This window comes from Syngnathoides biaculeatus, chromosome 16 (genome assembly GCF_019802595.1).
Source record: "Syngnathoides biaculeatus isolate LvHL_M chromosome 16, ASM1980259v1, whole genome shotgun sequence".
Classification (NCBI taxonomy): Eukaryota; Metazoa; Chordata; class Actinopteri; order Syngnathiformes; family Syngnathidae; genus Syngnathoides; species Syngnathoides biaculeatus.
This window is the reverse complement of record NC_084655.1, coordinates 19,818,632-19,842,194: the sequence shown is the minus strand read 5'-3', so window position 1 is coordinate 19,842,194 and position 23,563 is coordinate 19,818,632. Positions and strand designations below refer to the sequence as shown.

Here is a 23,563-nt window from a genome sequence, read left to right as displayed (position 1 = left end):
TAGGTTTTGGTACTTCAATACACACTTCATTCTCTAAGCTTTTATTTGACTACATTATGCTTTGCTTGGCAGCACATACCGTCCTCAAAGACATAAAAGTTGTTTTTAAAGTTAATTTATTTAGGAAGGAGCCAGACATAGACTTGCAAAGTGCAAATGCGAGTTGAATCAATATTAAAAGGACGTGATGTACAGTATAGTGTCTCATGCTGGACTTTCATCACACTTTTCCCCCGTCCCCAAAACAATTGTCACATAGATTATCATTGTCTCTAAATTTACAAAAGTTTATAGAAGAGGTGGAGGTGGGACTGCATCAGGGATCCGCTCTGAGCCCCTCCCTGTTTGCGGTAGTAATGGATAGGCTGACAGATGAAGTTAGACTGGAATCCCCTTGGACTATGATGTTCGCAGATGATATTGTGATCTGCAGTGAAAGCAGGGAGCAGGCGGAGGAACAATTAGAAAGATGGAGGCACGCGCTGGAAAGGGGAGGAATGAAGATTAGCCGAAGTAAAACAGAATATATGTGGGTGAATGAGAAAGGTGGAGGGGGAAGAGTGAGGCTACAGGGAGAAGAGATAGCGAGGGTGGACGACTTCAAATACTTGGGGTCAACAATACAGAGCAATGGAGAGTGTGGTCAGGAAGTGAAGAAACGGGTCCAAGCGGGGTGGAACAGTTGACGGATGGTGTCTGGTGTTTTATGTGACAGAAGAGTCTCCGCTAGCATGAAGGGCAAAGTCTATAAAACAGTGGTGAGGCCGGCCATGATGTACGGATTAGAGACGGTGGCACTGAAGAAACAACAGAACTGGAGGTAGCAGAAATGAGGATGCTGAGGTTCTCGCTTGGAGTGAGCAGGTTGGATAGGATTAGAAATGAGCTCATTAGAGGGACAGCCAAAGTTGGATGTTTTGGAGACAAGGTTCGAGAGAGCAGACTTCGATGGTTTGGACATGTCCGGAGGCGAGAGAGTATACTCATATTGGTAGAAGGGTGCTGAGGATGGAGCTGCCAGGGAAAAGAGTGAGAGGAAGACCAAAGAAAAGGTTGATGGATGTCGTGAGGGAGGACTTGAGGACAGTGGGTGTGAGAAGATGCACGAGATAGGCTTGGATGGAAAAAGATGACACGCTGTGGTGACCCTTAACGGGACAAGCCGAAAGGAAAAGAAGAAGTATAGAAGAGAAAGAAAATGAAGAAGAAGGTGGTGGGTGGACTACAGGTCTGGCACCAGCTGCGCTAGGTAGCGGTGTGCATCGGAGGAAACGGTTTAATTGAGCACAGCCTCCCGCTTCAGGGATCACAGCAGCAAATCAAACTGAGCCGCGCTGACAACTCCACAGGACCATCGATTCAAAGTTGTTCTTTTTTGTGCTCGTTTTGATTTGTTTTAATGTGCGAAAAGGAGAATAAGAGCAGGTCAGGGCAGCGGGAAAATGGCTGTTACCGGCAGTTCAACGCTGCCGAGAACAACATCCGGTCGTCTTTGTTAAAGTAGAATTTCTTGGTATAGTTTTCTCATGAGCTCACAGGTCAGGGAATATAAATGTAACTGCCTCACTTTCTAACTACACGTCTACTCCGCACACGAAAATCCATTGCGCTCAGTCTCTAGCTGACAGACGTAATGGCTAGCAATATGCTATCACAAAAGCCATATTTGAGTCTTTTTTATAACTCAATAATTCACACCGGTGCTGTGGAACGACTCCGTGTCCTTCATTTAAAGACAAAGTATTAGTGTAGCCCTTTCCTAAAAAGAAAAGATTTAAGATATTGGGTGGCAGTAATTCATCTGTAAGAACTTGGCCTTAGCAACTGGACTGGCAATGTGGAAAAATGTAAAACTGCAACAATACTAAACTAGTGTCCGTACGTACGTCTGTCTTGTGCCTCAGAATTCAAAAAGAGCCCATTATCAAAAGAGTTCAAATGATGCATCTATTCAACCTAAATGTGAGCGTGGAACACCAACAAACCACATCATTTTTCAGCTTTATCAAACAGCAACCCGATCGGAAGCACCACATTCTCCCCGTCATCGCGGTTTCTTCACGGTGATTGACACCTCGAACGCGATCATACGAAAATTGTCTATTTTCTGTGGTCGGAAGTGGAGAGGGTCACATTTCAGCTGGTGAATTTATCTGGGGGAAAAAAAGGTGGAAACTGTGCGGGGAAGGATCGCTGGCTTCCACCCCGCGAGCGTGACGGAGCTGACAGGCAGTCCCATCGCTGCCAAACGCGCTTTGATTTGCCCGCCGGCTAGCCGTAATCCGGCCCGCGCCGCATGCTAACGGCGAGCCGGGCGTGGCGGCTAATTGTGAACGACTCAATCTGTGGCAATGAAAAAACAAGAGGGGGAGCGGACTCGTTTGTTTTGAGTAGCTGTTGACCGGCCATTGTCGAGATGAAATGAAAAATGAGAATATTGTACAGATGTCTCCAATCTAAATGTTATTATTTAGGGGACACAGTGACTTTATGGAGAAGTTTTCATCAACAGAAATGTTTTTCTGAAACACTTATTAGTTTGGTATAGAAATATGTAGGACAGAAGATAACTTTTGATGCATGTGCATCTAACCCTTTGCTTCAGTTTGTAATCACTACTGTAATAATAACATTGTCCAATAAAATGCAAATCCAATTTTATCGTAATAATCAGTCGTGTTCACATGAGTGTGCGGGCACGTGGGAGTCCGGGGATCTCGGTTATGAAGAACATCTTTTATTCGCGGCTGGGGTGCCTCGGTTTGACGTCTTCCAGTTCCTCATAATAAAGATCAGTAGAGTGCGGCGGCGTGCAGCCGCTGAGCATCCGGACGGCGAGTCCTCAGCAGAGCGACGGAGCGGACCCGCGGTACGCGGGGAGTAGAAACGAGCCGGCCTCGGTAATTCTGAAGTCGAATATTCACGAGCGGGCTGAGGGCTGGGGAGTTGGGTCGAAACTCTTCTTTTGTGTTGATGTGATGCACATAATATGATGCAGAAATACACGCACACTATTTTTGAAAAAAATATAAAAAACCTTTGCCTATGCAAGTCGAAACTGAGTATTTCTGTTGGGAGTTTTAAGAGTGCAGCACATTTGATTGTGCAGTTACAATCACTCACATTCGAAAAATGTACCGGCTTGGTCAGTCATGCCCGCAGATATAAAGTTACTGGTGTGTGTTCTGTTTGTAATTATGAGTGTACCCCTTTAAGAGCGGAGGGGGGCGGTGTCAAGGTAAACTAGGAAGTAGAAGTCACCTAGAGCAGCAGCTCGTTGTCCTACCGTGTTAAAAAACAAAACAAAAATGATGTCAGGCTGTGGTTCACTGTGCTGGATTAGTTTTCATGTGCGCTGAGAGTGTGCAACAAGTGCGCAATTGCGCAGTGGCGCAGCATAGAGGGAACATTGGTCAAGACTACTCAAAATAAGCGACGTCTTTGAATATCTATGTATTCACGTAGTATTAAGACGCAGATTAAGTTTTTGTCCACTTGTGTGACAAATTTTTGAGCTGCACAAGCTGCGTCCATTTTCCAACATTTACAGAATTAGGAAGCTCACAAGTGCGCAATTGCGCAGTGGCGCAGAATAGAGGGAACATTGGTCAAGACTACACAAAATAAGCGACGTCTTTGAATATCTATGTATTCACGTAGTATTAAAACGCAGATTAAGTTTTTGTCCACTTGTGTGACGAACGCCACGTGCGCTGACGTAAGACAAACAGTAAAAATGGCAAATACAATACAATACATTCTGAACTGAGACAGACTCCATGCTTCTGATTTCATTCAAATCAACGACATATTATAGATTCTAAATACAATACATTCTTAACTGAGAGAGACGCCATGCTTCTGATTTCATTCAATCGTTCACACGTAGCAATCTTATGCTAGCGGAGAACGTCTCATTCATTTATACGAGACGTGTATTAAAAATCAAATTTAGGGCATATCTTCGTGCAAACACAGTCTGGTTAACTTTCGGCCGCGAGCCAGCAAGAAATCGATACGTTTGTGCAGTCCGATCATCGCTAAATATCGCTCAACAAAGAATAAGTGAGTCAATCGTTCACACGGAGCAGTGTTATGCTAGCGAAGAACTTTGAATACATTTATACGAGACATGTATTGAAAATCAAATATAGGGCATACCTTCGTGCAAACATATGTGTTCTGGTTGATATTAGATGGATTTAGTTGATGATGCGGTCTTCCACAAAGTTTGATCCATCGAAGGCATTTTTCGTACTGGGTCTTCGGTTTTGGAAAGGGTACGAATCGAACTCCACCAACTAGCCTTTCAGGATACCTGTCGTCACTATTACAAAGTCCGTGACTACACCTCTTAACCATATTTTTTGTTAAATAACCCAAATGGGCGATAAAACGCTAACTAAACCTGTACTGGACCATGCAATGTTGTCTGAGAAAATGGCGGGAGCAAAAACGGGCTTTGGTTTATGCAGATCTCTGGCCTCTGATTGGTCAGTGACGCGGATTGCGCAATGTCCCCGCAGGGGTCAATTTCTGAGCTGCAAAAGCTGCGTCCAGTTTCCAACATTTACAATTAATTAGAAAGCTCACAAGTGCTGCTTGTGTGTGTGTTCCCCCCTACCTGTGTGCGCGTCTCTCCAGAATGAGTTCATTCTTTTCAAAGGGGTCAATACGGCGACAATTTTAGCCAATGATGTATCCCCGGTGGTGCGGCCCAACATTTCTCAGGTGTCATCACCATCCCGCCTCAATTACTTTGAAGGATTGTCCGGGACAAGGTCGTCGGGTCGGCCGCTAGTTTTCGCACACTGACGGCATTAGTGTGAGCTTAATTCCTTCCCGGCCACTGGATACTTTGTCAGCTACACCTGCGCTAATAAGTCTCAGTTCTAATTGTGTTGATTGAACAGTGTTTGCTGTACTTTGAAGTATCTCCCATAGAATGTCCGTTGCATCGATAAAAGGGCAATCAACTGTCAAGATAATGCGAGATGACGAAGTCGAGGCACGAGCTAAATTGTGCAAACATCGGGGCCGTGTTGCACATCGGGCTCGCTTTTCTTCTGGGTTCATTCGAGTGTTGCGTGCAGCAATCCGGGTTCAAGCACACTCGGGAGGATTGCACATGAAACGTTCAGACGTTGCTCTTAAGCTTTCGGGCCAGTTGAACGTGGAGATGAGGAGAGGTTATACATAAGAATATATGTAAGATAACTGATGTATTACATGTATGATTTTTTTGTGTGAAAAAACAGATTTATAGGATGCTGTGTTTTTTAAGTGACCAGTTCCATTTTTTTACATTCTGCATTTACCTTTTATTACATCGTAATTACCGTATTTATTCTTGTACTTTTCTTTTTCCGAATTCAATTGTATTTAAAGTGGGTCATTTATTTTCCTTGATTGAATTTTTGATGAGAAATACATCCATCCATTATCTGAGCCACTTATCCTCACAAGTCCCGAAGCCTGTCCCAGCAATAATCGGGCAGGAGGCGGAGTACACCCTGAACCGGCTGCCAGCTAATCGTAGGGCACATGGAGGGGATTTGGACCTTGTCCTCAGAACTGTGAGGCAGAAGCTCCAACCAGTTGTCCCCCCATGTCGCCTTTTTAGTTGATTCCTTTGTGCAAAACCCAGATCAAGTCAATTGCTTTTGTTTGTTGCATTTTCTTTTACTTTGTAGGCATTATTTTTTTCTTGTCTTGTTGAAAACTAATATGAATTGTCATGGCCGGCACGGTGGATCATCTGGAAACAGTTCTGAGGACCCGGGTTCAAACCCGGACCCGCCTGTGTGGAGTTTGCATGTTCTCCCCGTGCCTGCGTGGGTTTTCTCCGGGCACTCCAGTTTCGTCCCACGTCCCCAAAACATACAACATTAATTGGACACTGTAAATTGCCCATAGGTGTGATTGTGAGTGCGATTGTTTGTCTTTTTGTGACCTACGATTGGCTGGCAACCAATTCAGGGTGTCCCCCGCCCTCCTGCCTGTTGACAGCTGGGATAGGCTCCAGCACTCCCCGCGACCCTTGTGAGGATAAGCGGCTAAGAAAATGGATGGATAAATTATCATTTTGTATGTGTTGAAAATGTCAATTTCTTTTTCACGTTACATGATTTATTTAAACTAGATATGTGATTTATGTAACTGTACGCAATACATTTTTGCGGGGCGCAAGATCCGACTAAACGACTGCAGGAACTGGTGAATCAATGCAGGTTTTGGTCAACAATGAATTATATTGCTCCAAATCTTTTTGTCTTGGAAACCACATCAATCTATACTTGCGTGCTTCTATTGATTATTTTGGACTAAACCAGGAGTAGCATCAAATTGTTTCGTCATGTCAGTCCAAATGTATTAAAACGTTTTTATCTCGCGTTCCAGCTCCTCCGGGGATGAGCAGCGCTGATTTCCAGCATATTGTTAGTCACGGTTTTTTTTTTCTTCTTCGTTTTCTCTCCTTTCTGCCTCCTCCCTGACATTGTCGGCAAAATGCAGGTGCATTCATTATCCCGTAATTACCCTTCTGTTGGCCTGGCTGTGTATTATTCATTACGTGCTACATTCCTCCCGCGCTGTTGTGACAGCAAAGGTAAAATGAGGAAGCATCCTAGCGAGCATCGGCTCCACGGGCGTCATTAACGAGAAGGCAACCGAGTCGCTCTCAAGGCCGCCGCGAGGAGGTCCGCCGCTCATCGCTCTCCCGTCCGCTTGGCCTCACCTTCCATTTTACGACGTCATTGTGCGCGAGAGTGTAAACAGCTGGTGAGAGTAAAACCGCTAAGTAAGTGATGCTCGGCGCGTGGCGTCGTCAACACGACGCTCGGTGACACATCATGTTTTCGAGGGGGGCTTTGAAAGCGGGCCAGCCGGTGAGGAAATCCGGGGGAAGTATGAAAGTTGAGGCGGGGCGGTGAGTCACGCTTTTGGCATGGGTGGGCGGTAAGCAGCAGCTCACCTAAAAGACCCTGAAAGTCACGTCGGGTCCTATGTGGAGTTCACGTGTTTGCTGTTTGGTTTTGAATAAGTCCAGTGGCGGCCATTTTGTATCTCATGGCCCCGTCACACCGTGACCTTCTGGTCAACGTTCTCTGAACATTTCAATCGTTCTATTTTTCAGCGTTCTCAAATGAGGATGACACATCTGGTGTGTGATTAACGTGTGTCTAACGCACGAGAAGCATGTAACAGCCACCAAATAAGATACCCCTAAAAACCATTCGCGTGTGCTAACGTGTCACTAGGGCGCGACGAGCGATTTGTCAACGTTAGACGAGCGTATTGAGCGTGTGACTAACGGGTGAATAACGACAGAATAGCGTTTTGCTGGCGTGTAATTTTTACAGTGGAACGGGAACGAAAACGTTGGAAATTTCATACTCACTTCAGTTGTTCTCGTGAGTTTGCACAGTCAGCATCATGCCGCCTCGACGAAAAAAAGGTGGGGTGCGGACTTCAGCAACTAGCGCCGCAAGTGAGAATGCAAAGCATCGGTTTATGTACCCATATGCATGGACGTCCGGGAAACGCACAAATGGGATTGTTCAGTGGTCATTGACAGGTCGCCAGTGAGTCGTTCAGAACAAAGCAAACGATTAAGTAAAAACCAAGTCACGCTACAGTAACGACTGACTAACGATAGCCAAACGCGTGCAACGCTTGGCGAACGTTAATAAAACGTTCCACGAGCGTTCTTGAACATTCGGCGGCATTTAAAATTAAAAGTTGCTGAACGCTGGTCGCGGTGAGAACTTTTCTGCATGTTCAAAACTTTTTTTCCGGACCGGCGTTCTCCGCCGATTCCCAGCGATAGTTGACGTTCACTAGCGTTCAAACAACGCTCTTCTGGGGCTATCCCGACGACCGTGGGCGTCTACCAACGTTTCCTCGAACGCTACAGAACGTTGACCAGAACGTCATGGTGTGACGGGGCCATCTGAGGGAAGGGCGTTGCGGCGCTTCAAGCCGGACAATTGCATAAAACAACTAAACAACATTGCCTTACGGATGGTTATGCATGAACTGCTTGATTCTTTACATCAGGGGTGCCCAGACTTTTTTACCGCAAGATTTATTTCTCAAGCATCCAGCCTCTTGCGATCGACGGGTGGGTGGGGGGTGACGTTTTATTTTATTTTATTTTATTTTATTTTATTTTTACAATGACCAATCGTGAAATAGAATGACCAAGCCACAAAGATCTACACTACAAAAATTCAAAACATATTTATTTTAAAGCATATTGAGGATTCTTTACGTGTAAATGTATGTTTGTGTGCCTTGCATAACCGCGTGAGCCAATTTTACATGACATAATTAACTTTAAACATTTTTTGTGACTATCTGAGTTCACGCTGATGATTACTAAATACGAAGATTAGATCAGATTTCTTGAGCGAGAGCTTAAAATAGGGGGGAACTCACTGACAGCGTGTCTTCCTGTACTGTCGTTGTTTGCACATGCTCGGTGAGCGAAAGTTTAAAAAAAAAAATACAACTGATGTCTTTTTTTTTTCTCGGCACGCCGTCGCTATCGACCGAAACTGCCTCGCGATCGACCAGTCGACATTGAGCACCCCTGCTTTACATCGCATTAAATTATGCTCTTACTCTATGTTTTTATGTTTGACAGTAAACTTCAACTGGGACTGACAATCAGCTTGAAGCAAGCACACTTTACATCTTTTTCGGGACACTTCTGGGAGCGAGATCATCTTCTTCTCATTGAATTTTAATAAGTTTGTGTGTTTTAATACGCTTAAATGTGTTTAAAAGTATTAAGGATGGGTAGAACAAATATTTTTAAATATGATCCTTCCGTGTCACATATTTTCACCTATCTCAGATGGGTTTGGAACGAATGCCCCTGTGATAATTCGGGCATTACTGTATAATAACCACGGCGGGTTTCAAGCCAATTGAACGCCTGGAAGGAGCTCAGAACTTCAGTCTGGAGAGCCGCCTTTCAAAACAAAACGCTTGAACTTTTCCAGCTCCTTTCTTTATTTTGGACACCGCTCTCCAACCTCCCATTTTATTTTTCATGATCAAAACAAGACTGTCGCTTGTTTTACAAATGAATAATTTGGCGTGGACGGCGTCTTCGGCAAACAGAGAGAGGCCCGTTTCTTCCAGACGTGTGCTCGTCAGCCGGCAGGAAAAATAAATAAATAAAGAGCCCATCACGACGCTTTTTTATGAATTCAACATTTACGAGATGCTTTTGCTGCTCCTCGCAGAAGCGGATCTACATGAGAAACGCGTCTGCTGAGGGCCAGTCGAACCTCCATCTTGGTCTACCGTCTTCTCGTTCATCTCGGGGTAAACATTGCAACATCCCGGACTGCACGTTCACGCTTGAAGACCCGACTCACAGGTGGGCTTCCATCTTGCGGGGGGGGGGGGCGAGACCCCTCGTTTCTCGCGCCTCGCAGACTTTCTGCAACACAGCAGCATTTATATTTCAGCGGTATGAATTATGCACAAAAATAGCAGCGAGAAAGGATTTAATGATGTGTGCCCGGCGCAAACCAGAGATGGGGTCCGTGCGGACCGCCGGGACGGGGATGAGTGACCTGACCTCATCCAGAGGCTGGTACGCCGTTTCGGGTTCGTAGTCATCGCGCAGGTTTGGGCGAGGATCTCGGGGTTCCGACCCTGTCAGAATATTGATCGGCGCTGACATCTGGTGTAATGATTCTTTGTCAGCCTAGAAAGGAGCGAGCGGACCCAATTTGGGTCGGATCACGCCGTGACTTTTAATCAAGAGTCCTCCGCTGTCTCCTTTTGACCTCGTCATCGCCGGCGTGCCGCAGCCAGACGCAGTTGATTTTGTGTCAATGCCTGAACGCCTCACCCCGATGGAAACTTGTGCAAGCTATGTGCTGGTCATGTTGTTTTTTTTTTGGTTTTTTTTTTTTTTTTGGGGGGGGGGGCGACGCATATTCTAGATCTAGTACGTAGCTCTTGCATTAAAAGTTAAACAGGTTCAGTCCTGGAAAAATGTCTTCAAGGCGATGTGAGGAACATTGTTATGTAAGGCATGCATTACAATTCACAGTCAAATATTTATCACCAACTGAATGTCAAATAGTGGCACGGTGGAGAAGCTGGTAAAGCGTTGGCCTCACAGTTCTGAGGTCTCGGGTTTGATCCCGGCCCCGCCTGTGTGGAGTTTGCATGTTCTCCCCGTGCCTGCGTGGGTTTTCTTCGGGCACTCCGGTTTCCCCCCACATCCCAAAAACATGCAACATTAATTGGACACTCTAAATTGCCCCAAGGTGTGAGTGTGAGTGCGGCTGTTTGTCTCCATGTGCCCTGCGATTGGCTGGCAACCAGTTCAGGGTGTACTCCGCCTCCTGCCCGTTGATAGCTGGGATAGGCTCCAGCCCTCCCCGAGACCCTCGTGAGTATAAGCGGCGGAGAAAATGGATGGATGGATGAATGTCAAATAAAATGTACAGTGAAAAAAAAGAACATTTTAGAGTATTCTGACTCCTTCCACAATAATGTTAAAAAACAACAACATATATGTGAACTCAAATGTGCTTTAAACAAGGCAGGTTTAAGTTGTCCTTTTATCTAAAAAAAAATCCCAGAATTACCTACAATTTACACAAACTACCAAACTACAAGAAACTAACTTGCTGAAAAATCCGAAAAGATCAGCTGGGAATGACATTTGTGCATTTTGGATTTCCTGATTATTCTATTGTGGATGTAAACAACATGAACTAATATTAGCAACTAAACAGCACTTTTTTTTCTTTTTTTTTTTTTTACTTTTAAAGTACAACATGAAGCATTTCGGCTAACTCGCTCGTCTTTGTCGCACACACCCACTCGTTCCCCTACCAAAGCTGCTCCGTTTCATTGGATTGTGCTGTGCACGCGACGGGTCTGTGTATTTCCTGTCGTCATGAATTTAAATTTCATGTGTTGGGGGGGGGGATTATTAAATCATCGGACCTTAGCGCTCCAGAATTGCCACCTTGGCAATCAAGGCAATTAATTATATACACAGTATTCTTTATGAAGATCTGCATTAGTATTTGTAAGCCTCCTAAAACAACCGAGGTTGCGTTTGAGAGGCAAAGTAAAGAGTAAGACAAGCATTTGATTGAAGCCCCGGGGCAAAAATGAAACATTTAAACATCCGTGAGCTGTTATTTACACTTCACTTGCTCTCATTGTTAAGTGAGGCACTTCAGAGCTTTGCCAAAAATAAGAAACGAGTCATCTCAAATACGTCTGAAGTCTGAAATGCATTTTTTTCCATCCCAGATTTAGGGGGGGTCGCTGGCTCACGACAGTTATGTGCCCTGCGACAGACTTTTGCCCAACGCTAGCTGGGTTGGCTCCGGCACACTTGCGACCCTTTTTGAGAATAAGTGGCTTAGAAAATGGAATGGAACTTGTTGTCCCGGCTCACGCCGCCTTCTGTTGTTTTCCAAGAAACCATGCGAGAAAAAGTGCTGCCGCGAAGATAATTAGCCGAGTACGAACGGGAAGGTAAAAGGCGGCGTGTCGTCTTCCCTCCTTCGCGGGAGGTGTTGCCGTGTTTCTCCCGATGTGGGTGTTAACTTCTGTTGTGATTACAAATAATCAGCATGCGCGCGTGGGCACATGCGGATGCTTCATTAGGTCCACCTGAACGGTTTGATCAGATCCAATGCAAACGTATTACAATGACTGACAGGTGGATCTTCATTCATTGAAACAATTTCACGTTTTATCTCAGCGCTAATAGAAGAAAGGAGACGTCGCCAGGATGCAGTGCAGGAATAAGAAACATTCATTTCCTTTAAATCATTTTCAAGCGGTGTTAATGACGGAAATTTCCATTGTGATTTAATATGTTGTACAGATATCACTGGTGGTGAAGCTGCACTAGATGGCACGACTTATTTTATAAGAAATTAAACGAATCTTTCATGGCATTCCGTCATTCCATTGATGGGATGTTGTGGTAATAGTTGAGAATTTACAAGAATTAACAACAAGGTCAATTTATTTTCTCATTTGTACCACTCGTTGTTTTTCAATGTAGAGTGCCTTTGAGTAGCTTCCAAAGCTGAAAACACATGAAAAAATGTTATTATAAAAATGTCCCCTAAAAATAAATTTGCCAATAAATGAACCAAGATTAAACAAAGATATAAATAAATAACTAATTTGGCTTTGTTTCTGTTTATGACAAATTACAATTTAAATAAAATCATTCTTTGCGCTGATGTATGTGAGCTCGTGACCCCCAAAACCCCACCCCCACCCCACACCCCAACAACTTTACTTTGAATTAATGAAACATTTCCAACATTCCTCTGGTAAATTCCCAATGTAAAGTTCCCAGAAACATAATGGAAATCCTTGTCAGAGGTAATAAGACTAGTCCTGACAGAGGTTTTATTATGATTAATGTAAATAATACATCTTCATCTCCCCCATGGCCACCATTTCCTGCCTGCGCCATTTTCCCATTAAACATTCATAGTTTTTTTTTTCTATTATTAGTATTTGTCTCATGTGACTATCTGCGCTGATGTCGCATGCTGACGGCTTCCTATGCAATTAAATGATAAGCACTCCTCACTCCTTTCCATTTTTTTTAAACATATTGCAGCAAATGCGTGTGCTCTTAACCCCCCCCCCCCCCAAGTTGAGTTCTTCCTTCTCCGCCTACAAGGCTTTGTGTTATTTCTGGCGAACGGCCGAATCCTTTGTTACGATATTCCCCTTCTTCATTCCTTGATTGAAAAATGAGGAAATAGGAAGAACAAATTGGTGTCGGCCATGTAGCGAGCACCTCATTTGTTGCGCGCATTATCATGCGTGTCGTCGTTTTGACAGCACAGGCGGCGAGATGGCCGCTCAGATACTTTAATCCCAAGCAGGTTCATTACGCTGAAGCAGCTCCAGCCGCATTCCCAGCAGGACGCCATCCAAGGCTATCGTCTTTTCCCCACCTACCGGATGCAGTTTAATTCCCTGAAACCCTTGAGAACCACCCGGTAATATGTGACAGAAATGTTGATGTTACCGCGTCCCCATTTGTATGGAGCTCGTGCGCGTGACGTCACCATTTTCACGGCGCCATATTGCCGGTCAAAAAGAGCAGCTCGACAGTGTGGGGCACATTGAACCGGAGCAGAATATTCACAATGCCCACAACTTGTTGTGCTGTTGGTTGTCACAACAGACGAGACAGAGGTCATTCTCTAGAATACCAGCTGAAAATTAAATGTGATAGATGGTGCCCAACCAAATACACACGCCTGTGTAGCGATCGATATGCGTTGTTCTCAAATGAGTCCAATGCGTATTTAAAAAAAGAAAATCAACCGTCTGTAAGAGAGGTTTACATAGGTTAACGTGTGGCCGCAACACTCTTCCGTGTACGAGGGCTGAAGCCTATCCCGGGGGTTCATTTTCTTTTTTTAAATACGCAATGGACTCATTTGAGAACAATGCATATAAAAAAAAAAAAAAACGTCTGTCACGGAGAGGTTTACCAAAGTTTAACGTGTGGCCGCAACACACTTCGTGTACGGAGGAGCCGACGAGCTGTCTTTTTTTTTTTTTCCAATAATAGATAAGGAATGCAAATTTGTGTAAAACCAGGGGTCATTTATTTAAATATAGGTATTTGTATTGAAAAAACCTGAGTGGCTCCATGACTATGTGGGTTTTATTCTTGATTGAGAACAGATCCAGCAATGAAGTATTTGTATGCGTCCAGACTTTTCTACACTTTCATACTCTTCCGTGTAAATCTCGACGAATTACTCACCAGATCTTTGTGTAGATCCAGTTGTTCAAGACAAGCGGAAGCGGGTTAACAGTCCAATTTTTTTATCGGCGAAAACATCGACTTCGGCATTAAATGTGGGTCCTTTATGCCAAGCGTCTCTCATTTTTCCACGTACCTTCGTTTATCATCACCTTCTAAATCTTTAACGGTATCAGACAAAACTCTGGGCGTCGTGCTATAGGACATATTTTCGTCTCCAACCGACTTGTAGACCGGCAGTATGGCCAGTCACGTGACTTCGGTGACGTAGGTGCATGAGCTCTATATGCCAACTGTACGTCTCTGGCGAGCTCTGCATGTTATGCACTTTTTGGTTTGCTTTGCTGGAGGCCAAAATTTGACACGCTTTTGAGGGTTGCATCATTTATCCACTGTCAGCGCTGGAGTTGCGTCGGCCGCAACCGCTTACTCTGGAGAAGCCACGCATTGACGTCTTTCCGCTCACAACAATGATTCAATCGTAGGCTTGTTTTTTACCCCCCTAGAAACTCAAAGTCCTGGTGAAGATTTTTTTTTCCCCCCCGAGAATCAGAACCAGAAAATATAACTGAGGTAGCACCAAACCAAATACTGTATTATTGTTGAATTTCATGTCCCTTCCGCCGACCTGACGTCGAGGGACGCGACTCTATTCCCGCAATGGTGTTCTGCGACTAGTTTTCATGAGCGGTCGACAGTCGGCAATATGTTTCACCGGGATTTCTATTTTGAATCGCAGATGTCACGATGTCGCAGATGTACCACCCAGTCAAAATCATGTTGTTGATGGAGGACGCTTCTTTTTCCTCCACGTGTTCGTTTAATTTCGGGTAGTGAGAATGTTGGTTATCCAAATACAGGCTGGAGACGATGAGCAGTTCCTTCGAAGCTTTTACTTCCAGAATATTCCGGGCAACTTATGAGTTACAGACAATGGCTGTAGAGAGCAGATCACAAGCGCGAAGGTACAGAGAGAGCTCACATCTTTTATCTTGTCTTAATGTCGGACCATGGGCGGTGTCTAACCTATTGAACATCATCAGGGCCTTCAACTAGACAAAGGGTTTCTGTCTAAACCAGTTCTAACTGGCAGTATATTACTACAAAGTTTCCTGTATACAGTTCTGCAAGGTTACTTATGAGGCAACGTGCTAAGATGCACGATATCACTCAAGGACACATCTGACCACAGAGCAGATCTCTACTGAGGACATGAGGAAGTTTTGCAGTCATGACTAGATATGGGCATAAGACGCACTTCAGCTTTCACAATAAAAGTCAAGTTTCGGGAAAAGGAAGCCAGCCACTGCCAAGCGTATCAATACAGTATGTAAAAAAGTGAAGCGTGAGGAATCTCTGTCACTGAAATTAACGAGGACAGTCATTGAATGTGGTGATTATTGATAAAAGTTACTCTCTTTGGATCCTGTTATAGCTACAGCGGCCAGGGTCATCCATTTTTTTTCCTTGACAATCCCCCCATGTTTTTTGTGGTTCAATAAAAATATTAGGGTGTAAGTGGACCGTCAAAATATTGTTTCCTTATGAGAACACCACAGGTCATAGTTTTTCTCTTGCAGCAAGTTGGTATTGTTATTATGATTGTTGTTGTTATTATTATCAAGGACGTAAAATGTCTTCTATGCACGCTGAAGAGCAAAAATCAAGGCGGCATCACGGAGGATTTTCCATTTAGTGCCTCGAAGGTGTCGTACAAAAATGGCCGTCCACTAACGGGAATGGAAACAGAGCCAAGATCAAAATTAAATCGCGATCTTCTGTTTTTGTCACTCCTTGACTATATTCTTTTATCTATGCATATTTTGCAGAATTTTAATTAGATTTGGGGTATGATTAAATTCTGTCATGGTTTTTAATTACACTGATCGATGGTTACTATGCAAGGAAATTAGCGTGCTGTTTTATCTGCATCGTATTTGGCCCCGTTTTATTCATTTGTGTTCGTCTTTACACTTGCTTCCAGTCAGCTTTAGAATAAATTTTAAAGTTCGGCTACTGATCTTTTAATCACTAAATGGCTTCGGTCCTGAACACATGAAAGAAGTTCAAACCCAGTAGGTCAACAGACTCGGGTCAAATAGCGGAGCGCAGAGACCAAAGCAAACATGATGAAGCAGCATTTAGCGATTAAGTTGCAAAAAAAAAAAAAAAATGGAATTGGTTGCTAAAAGCAGTGACATCAGCCTCGAGTGTGAATGTTTTTAAATTCAGGTTGAAAACTCTTCTGTTTTCTCATGCTTTTTAAAATATTTCCACTTTTCAATATTTCTTGCACCGTACGCTGTTTTAATTGTACTTTTATTTTCATTTTTAAAAATTGTTTTTGTCATTTTTATTTATTTTTCCCGTTTAAAATATTTTATTTCTTAGTATTCCAGTGCTTTCAATCATGTCAAGCACCTTGTGTATGAAATATGCTATACAAATAACTTTGCTTGCTTTGCTTAGAATCCATTTTTTTAAATAGTGTGACTTGTGTTAAAATTGATCCGTCTGTCCATCTGTTTCTCTTGCACGATCCAGGAAGTACGAGAAAGAAAGTGGGGAAGGATATTAAGGTGACACACGTACAGGTGTGCAGAAAAGAGAGGTCATGTGACGCCTCCTGGAAGTGAGAGAGCAGCATTGAGTAAGATAAGTCCTTAAAGGAGACGCATGCATCACGTGGAAGGAAATAGTTCATCTGAAAAGTAAGTTCATAACATAATATCACACAACACAACCACTTCATTGTTGTCCTATGAGCAATACATCAAAAGGAAGAATATTTTTGTTTGGGGGGGGGGGGGGCTTGAATGTAACTGCTCAGCAGCCATTTTGTTGTCCATTATGCTCAAGACGAGTACATCTTAACTATGTACTGAACTTAAGACATTCTGCTTTTTGATTTTTTTATTTTTTTTTCATTTTTTTTTTTGTTAATGGTGGAAGTAAGTTTGTTGATACAGATGAAGAATTTCCACAAAATGTTTGACATCCTTGCATATAAGTCTTAATTATCCACAGCAAGGGTGGATTTTGTGGCCACTGGCCGGGATGTAGGACTTTTTTTTTTTTTTTCCCTTAAAATATAAATTTTGACTAGCATGACCCGCACTGAAGTGATTTCAGGGTGTTCATCTGAAAGTCGTGCCTACTAATCTTTCAGTTAATATATGATCAAATGCTATGTTCGCTTTCTTTTTGATATAGGAAAACAATTACCTCCGTTGGTATGCAAATTTACTATTGTCTTCATATTCTATTCCTTTATTTTGTACAAACAGTCCAAAAATCAAACTCCGTCATTCCTATCACGCATTTCTGCTGGTGCACTATATTAAAACACAAAACTAGATCAGAATAAAGAAAACAGCCATCATCCAAGTGGAAAAAAAGTTATAAAAGTTTTGAACCAGTGTCTCTGCATCTCTCCCAAAGCTTCTTTTCAAAAATAAAAATACAATACTAATAATGGTGTATCTTGAGAGAGCCAATAAAGAGCGACTTCACTTAAACCTCCGCTTGCGCGCGTGGACACTCTTATCCACACAAGTGTCTGCATCCCAGTGTGTTGCGATCATCTTTGCTGGTGATGCACACTGCATTTTAATACAATGTGGTCCATATACTACATAATGCATTGCATTCTGCCGTCTGCGCTTTCAGTGCCTCTCGCATGAGGCCTCGCCTCCGTCATTCCACTTTACTGACACCTCTGCAAAGCCGCTTTGCAGGCGGAAGCCCAAACAAACCCAAAGGACAAGATCAAGTGATTTTTTTTTTTTTTTTTTTTTTTTTTTTTTTTTTTTTTAGGGGGGGGGGATGTTGTCGATAGTGAGGTTTGAAATGAAACATTGCAATAGAGTCCACCGTTTGCAGAGCTGAGGGACCACGACCTTTTGCAAATAGCTCAAATTTGTGAATACTGTATGTACTCGCCTACAGGATGTTTAGAATTGCCTATATATTAATAGGGAAAAACACAAAATATACCCCAAACTATGATCCAAAACATAATTTCAAGTTCATCTGGCAACATTGCTTTTTAAGATAAATGGCTTCAACCTTACGATGTGCTGTCTACTAGTATTTCAATCTACTGTAATTTCCGGCCTACACAGTGCTTCTAATTATAAGACTCACCCAGTACATTTGTAAAGGAAATACCATTTGGTACGTACATAAGTCGCACTTGTGTAAAAGCCGCAGGTAAAAGTCACTTCCTCGGCACATATATTCTACCGGTCACACGCTTACTTTTTACGCTCGAGTTCCCCCTTGCGCCCGTTAGAAAAAAAAAAATGCACAAATTAGCCGCATCACCGCATAATCTGCAAGGTTGAAAGCGTGTGAAAAAAAGTCACGGCTTATAGGACGGAAAGTACAGTACTTTGAAAAATAGTTACACTCGTAAAGATGTCCCTAAACCTACTGCAAAATGAAAAGGGGTAACCTTATTAAGTAGTTTAAGGATATATACTTTGTTGTTTTTTTAATGTACCGGATGGTGTGACAGAATACAGTGGCATTAGCGTTTCCTCCTTTGAGCATATCCAGGAAGTTGCCTTGGAAGTAGCCGGGTAAGCAGTTATATCCAAACAGAGAAAAAAAAAAAAAATACAAACTTGTGAATTTGTAACTCAGCCTGAGTGGACTGTATTTTGTGAGTGGATGTTACGATATGCAGCTCATCCTACCGACAAACCGGCGCATTTCTCCCCCATTTTTGCCGTTGCGACTTGTAACCATCTGAAAAATGTTTACGACTGCATCAGTATCTTACCGCACATTCTGACAAATTTGTGTCGTAACAACGGAACTCTGTTTTAAACTGAGGACCCATTTTAATGCTACGCAGCGTTGTGAGCGACGCAAACCATAGTCCCTGAAGACCCCGCATGATGTGCACCCGAGTACCCTGCAAAATGATTAGATTGCCTTCCCCAATTTCACCAAAGTCTATCTCCCACTGGAGACTGTTTATCTTAACCATCCATTTGAAAACAGATTTTAAAAAAAAAAAAAACAGATTGTGTTGACTCTCGTGGCACGGTGGCTCAGCTGGAAAGCGTTGGCGTCACAGTTCTGAGGTCCCGGGTTCCATCCTGGACCTGCCTGTGTGGAGTTTTTCATTTTCTCCCCGTGTCTGCGTGGGTTTTCTCCGGGCACTCCGGTCTCCTCCCACATCCCAAAAAATGCAACATGAATTGGACACTCGAAATTGCCCCTAGGTGTGATTGTGAGTGCAGCTGTCTGTCTCTACGTGCCCTGCGATTGGCCGGCAACCAGTTCTGGGTGTACCCCCGCCTCCTGCCTGTTGACAGCTGGGATAGGCTCCAGCGCCCCTTGTGAGGATAAGCGACAAAGAAAATGAATCGATGTATCGGCTCTTTTTGCACATCAGTGTTTCTCTGACCAATCACTCCCAAGTCAACAAGTTTACCGAATGACTGAATGGGAGTACCGACCCGAAACCCGACTCAGGCTGTTTGACACTGACCAGCTAAGTTCTCCAACTCGCCCCCCCGTGTGTCAAGGAGTGATGAGAGACTGTTTGGAAATCTAACACCGGAAACTCCCTATCCGTGCTCCTGTTGTGTTGAAAGCAATTGCGACGTCAGCACAACTCAAGTTACGTTACTGGCATCCCTGCATCTCGGCAAGTGTCTTATCAAGGCCAGTTCAGTCTGAAATGAAGCAGCTCTAATTTTAGGTGTCTGATGTGGCATTTTAATATGAAATTGTGCGTTCAAAGTCTTCTAGAAACCTGGAACTGGAACCCCCGTGCCCATGTTGTTATCAGAAGACACTTGTATTTTTGGATTCTACACAAACAATAAAACTTACTTGTCAAAGCTACCAAAAAGGGAACATCTGGCAAGATTTTTTTTTTTTTTTTTATCCTTCAAAGTACAACGGTCCCCTTTTAAGGGGAAGAAGTGAAGTCAAATCAAACGGTAATCCCTGCAAGCCTTCTGGAAAGTATTCAGAGCATGATAATTGTCCTCAGAATTTATGCATGACTTCACAAAACCACACAAAACCCCTGAAATACAAACACACACTCACACACACACACACACACACACTCCCAGCACCTTTGGGGCACGAGGCAGCCAGTGCGGGGGGGGGGGAGATTAGCTCACTTTGCGAGGCCGATCGATGCATTGATCATCGGAGCATGAGAAGTTAGCTGGTCGGCGTCACGGAGGAGCTCCTTCAATGTCAGGACTTGTTGTTGTTTGCACCACAAAACGCAGCCACACCTCTCCGGTGGGAAAATTAATGATTACGAGCAAAAGGTTAATATCCACTCAGCTGAAAATGAATCAAGAGTGAATTAATGAGATCATTACTTGCATGGATTGATAATGAAATTAGACTTCTTCCAAAGCTGCGGGCTGCCGGGATATTGATTTGGGGGGAAAAAAAAAAATGCTTCTCTAAGCCGAGCCCGTGACCGGACACCCCTCTGCTGGGAGGTCCTTGAACCTTTTTCACTGGTATGTTGAAGAATATCTGAATGACGCCAACACTTTTTTTTTTTCTTCTTCTTTTATGCTCCACTAGCTGAAACGAGTTTCAGTTCTCGGCAGCGGTGGTCATAACTTTTAAATCGCGAAGGGGGCGTCATTCACGTCGGACACGAAATGAAGTTCCTCACAAGTGAAGGTTACAGAAAAATCATCTATTTGACGTTACTTTGGCTTTTCTCAACTGTACACCGGCTGCTTTTCTCTGAAACGGATCAACATTTTAGCAAAATTTATATCTCTAATAAGAAGCAGATAGCCAGGTTATTTATTTTTCTATTATTATGATATTTAATTTGGGCGGAGAATTGCCATTTTGAGGATTTTTCATGAAATGGGGCGTTCAAAAAAAGTGTTCATTGTAGCTTTCAGCTTTAATTTACCGTTGTCTATTTTTCTACAGATACCAAGTGTTCTGTCTTTGTGGTTTTGGTGTTTTCAAAGTACTCTTATTTTGCTTCTCTGCTTGATGTTTTTTAATTTAAGTTTTGCCCCAACTTTTTGTTTTTTGGGGTTTTAGCCTCATTTAGATGCCGTGTTATTGTTTTTGTACTTTAAAATGTGCATTTTGGGTCCTCGTTCCCTTGCTGGTGGTTAGGAAAACCATAAAAGCTCTATAAGCTGAAATTCTGTTCTGTAGGCGCATCTTTAGAATGTGTTGCTCAGAGGGCGAGAAAAGGTGGGAGCCGGTCCTGATGAAAGAGACTACTTGATGACAAACGTGTGAAGCCAGATTCCTTTTATTTTTTCCACTTGCCTTTTTTTTTTGTGGTCTTCAGTTTTGTAGCTCTGATGAACCCACAACACCATTAAACGTTGTTAACATGACGGCTATGCGTCAAACAATCCCATATGGTGCAGAATTGTCAAAGCGATAGCAGACCCACATGAAAGCACTTGTAACTTGTGCTTTAAATCCGCTCCGAAACAGATTCATCGATACCCAAGAATTAGTTTCATTGCGAGGTGTTGATTTTTCACTTCTTGTCTCTCGAGGCAAAATTAGTTTCACCGTAATTTGTGTTGTGAGCTTCAGGTCACTCCCCAATTGGACATTGTTTTATTTTAGGTCGCTCTCATGAAGTCTGTGGCTTGGGCGAACTCGTTGTTGATCTCACACATCGATTTGCGATGTGAAGTATTGAGCAAGTTTACGATTGTTCTCTGTGCAGATCAGCGAAGGGCCCCGTTCTTAACACACACCACAACCACTCAGGCTAATCCTTCAGAGACCAAGTCAGCAAAGGCTGACTTAGATAGCAAGGGAGGGAAAATGGTCAAATTTTTATCTGTTGTTGGTATGTGTTGGACTCCATCACTGATGAGCCGGCTTGCCACACAGGAGTCCGCAACATTTAGAGCGATTCTCCCGTCGACTCTCAACTACAGTGTCATCAAACCTCTGTTCACAAACTTAATTACTTCTGAATATTCCTCCCTATACATTTACACAAATGGATAAATAGAATTAATCTCTTCCAGCTCCAGAACAAGGTTATGTTGACTTTGATTTCATGGTTTTAGCTAAAAGTAGAAATTAATGAACATTTTATTTGATATATTCCTTACACTTTTTACTTTGAGGGAGAGATTAAGGATTAATTTTGAGCAAGAAATACTTGAAATGTGTCCTAAAAGCACAACTGATCATTCTACATTGATGTGACTAGTCACAAATTGAAGGATAGAACTTTGTGAAGCCGGTTATTCCAGACCAGACTTGTGACTCAAAGTAATCAAATGCGGGGGGGGCTTGAATGTAACTGCTCGCGGTCGCCTGCTCTTCGACTGTGTAGCAAATCTTCTGCACATTTGGGAGGTTCACAAAATAGAGAGGAAGTAAACAGACGACGGCAGTCTTTTGGTCTGGGTGCTACATGTCGGCCAGTTTGGTCTTCTAAAATGCGTTGGAAAAAGCTAAAGTCTATTTCTTTCAAGGTGCAAACTTGAGATTCATGACATGCTCTCAGATCAACACACATTTTTCTCTTTGGCCCCCAGCTTGTACCTTCTTTGAGAACCCCGGTGTCCTCCAGCTTTTTTTTATTTTTTATTTTTGTGTGTGGCTTTATCTCATCTGGCGGGATGCTTTATGTGCGAGTGTACAAAGAGTAGTTGTTGGTTTGCATGGTGTCAGATAGGATTAACCACCCGCAGGGCTCTGGCCCTGAAGAAGCTGAACAAAAACTCCTGAAGGCCAAAAAACCCTTTTTTTTCATCTCCTGAAATGAATGCATTAGAGGAGAAGATTCTCCTTCTTTTCTCGGGCTTCTGCTACTTATTAGCCTTTCTGGGGTGGCGCTAATGATGTTATCGCAAGCCGTGTTCCATTGTGTCCGCCGCGGTGCCTTCGGTCTCATTTGTATTCCTCGTATTGACGTCGTCTTTACGAGTGTCGAATGTGCCGCACGTCGAGCTACCGGGCGCTCCTAAAGATCTGATCCAAACAGACGTCCGGCACTATTTAAAATGATAATGTAGTCCGCTCGCGCAATTAAGAGACACGAAGACCTTGATCTGCTTTGCAGTCTATAAATTATGGCATAACAAATATTTTCAGCCATGTTCGTGTATGTAATTCTATATAATTTATGTTATTTTGAGATTTAAATGATGGTGCAGTGAAGTTTTGGATTGAGTTGTCTTAACCATTCTGGCACAGTTGTTCAGTTTGAGCTTCATAATTCTACATTAGCATCTGCTGATCCCCCTCCCATAAATCGCGAGGGGCTGGCTGTTTGAAAAGTAGAACTTGGGGTTAAAAAAAAAAAAAAAAAAAAAGGTTTGGCACCCTTGGTCTAGCGCAAGGCTTGGGAACCTATGGCTCACCACTCTTTTGGTGGTTCCATATGGCTCGCGGAGCACTCATAATGACATACTATACATGTGATTTCCGTCGTTCGGAGTGGGAGGCAACGCAAATGACGTAGACAGTTTGGCCTAGTGGGTTGCCGTAGTTTTTGCGTGGTAGTCGGTGTCCAGAGGTGCACAAGGGTCTAACGTTGATCGTGTCAGAACAACTAATTATGGAAACGCTTTTGACAAAGGTCGCTCAAAGAAAAAAATATTAGGAGTCCCGAAGTTTTCAACAAGACTGGACAGCCTTTGTGGAGATGGAGGGTTCTGCTGTGTGTGTGTGTAAATTTCACAGATGGGGAGTATGCCAAACCATTCATACTCAACGTTGCCAATCAACATTTTGCCAACTTTGCGTAAAGACGAG

General features: G+C 43.3%; 1 protein-coding gene across 2 annotated transcripts in view; it reads left to right on the top strand.

The window, feature by feature from the left end:
* The window catches only part of hs3st2 (heparan sulfate (glucosamine) 3-O-sulfotransferase 2), a 230,524-nt gene that overhangs the window by 33,795 nt on the left and 173,166 nt on the right, over positions 1-23,563 (top strand). Inside the window, exons 1-2 of one of the 2 annotated variants that reach the window (XM_061847387.1) lie at positions 9,255-9,391; positions 16,349-16,515. The gene's annotated coding sequence lies outside the window, so the exon portion shown is untranslated. Of the gene's footprint in view, positions 1-9,254; positions 9,392-16,348; positions 16,516-23,563 lie in introns of those variants that run through there. The other variant, XM_061847388.1, reaches the window with a different exon arrangement.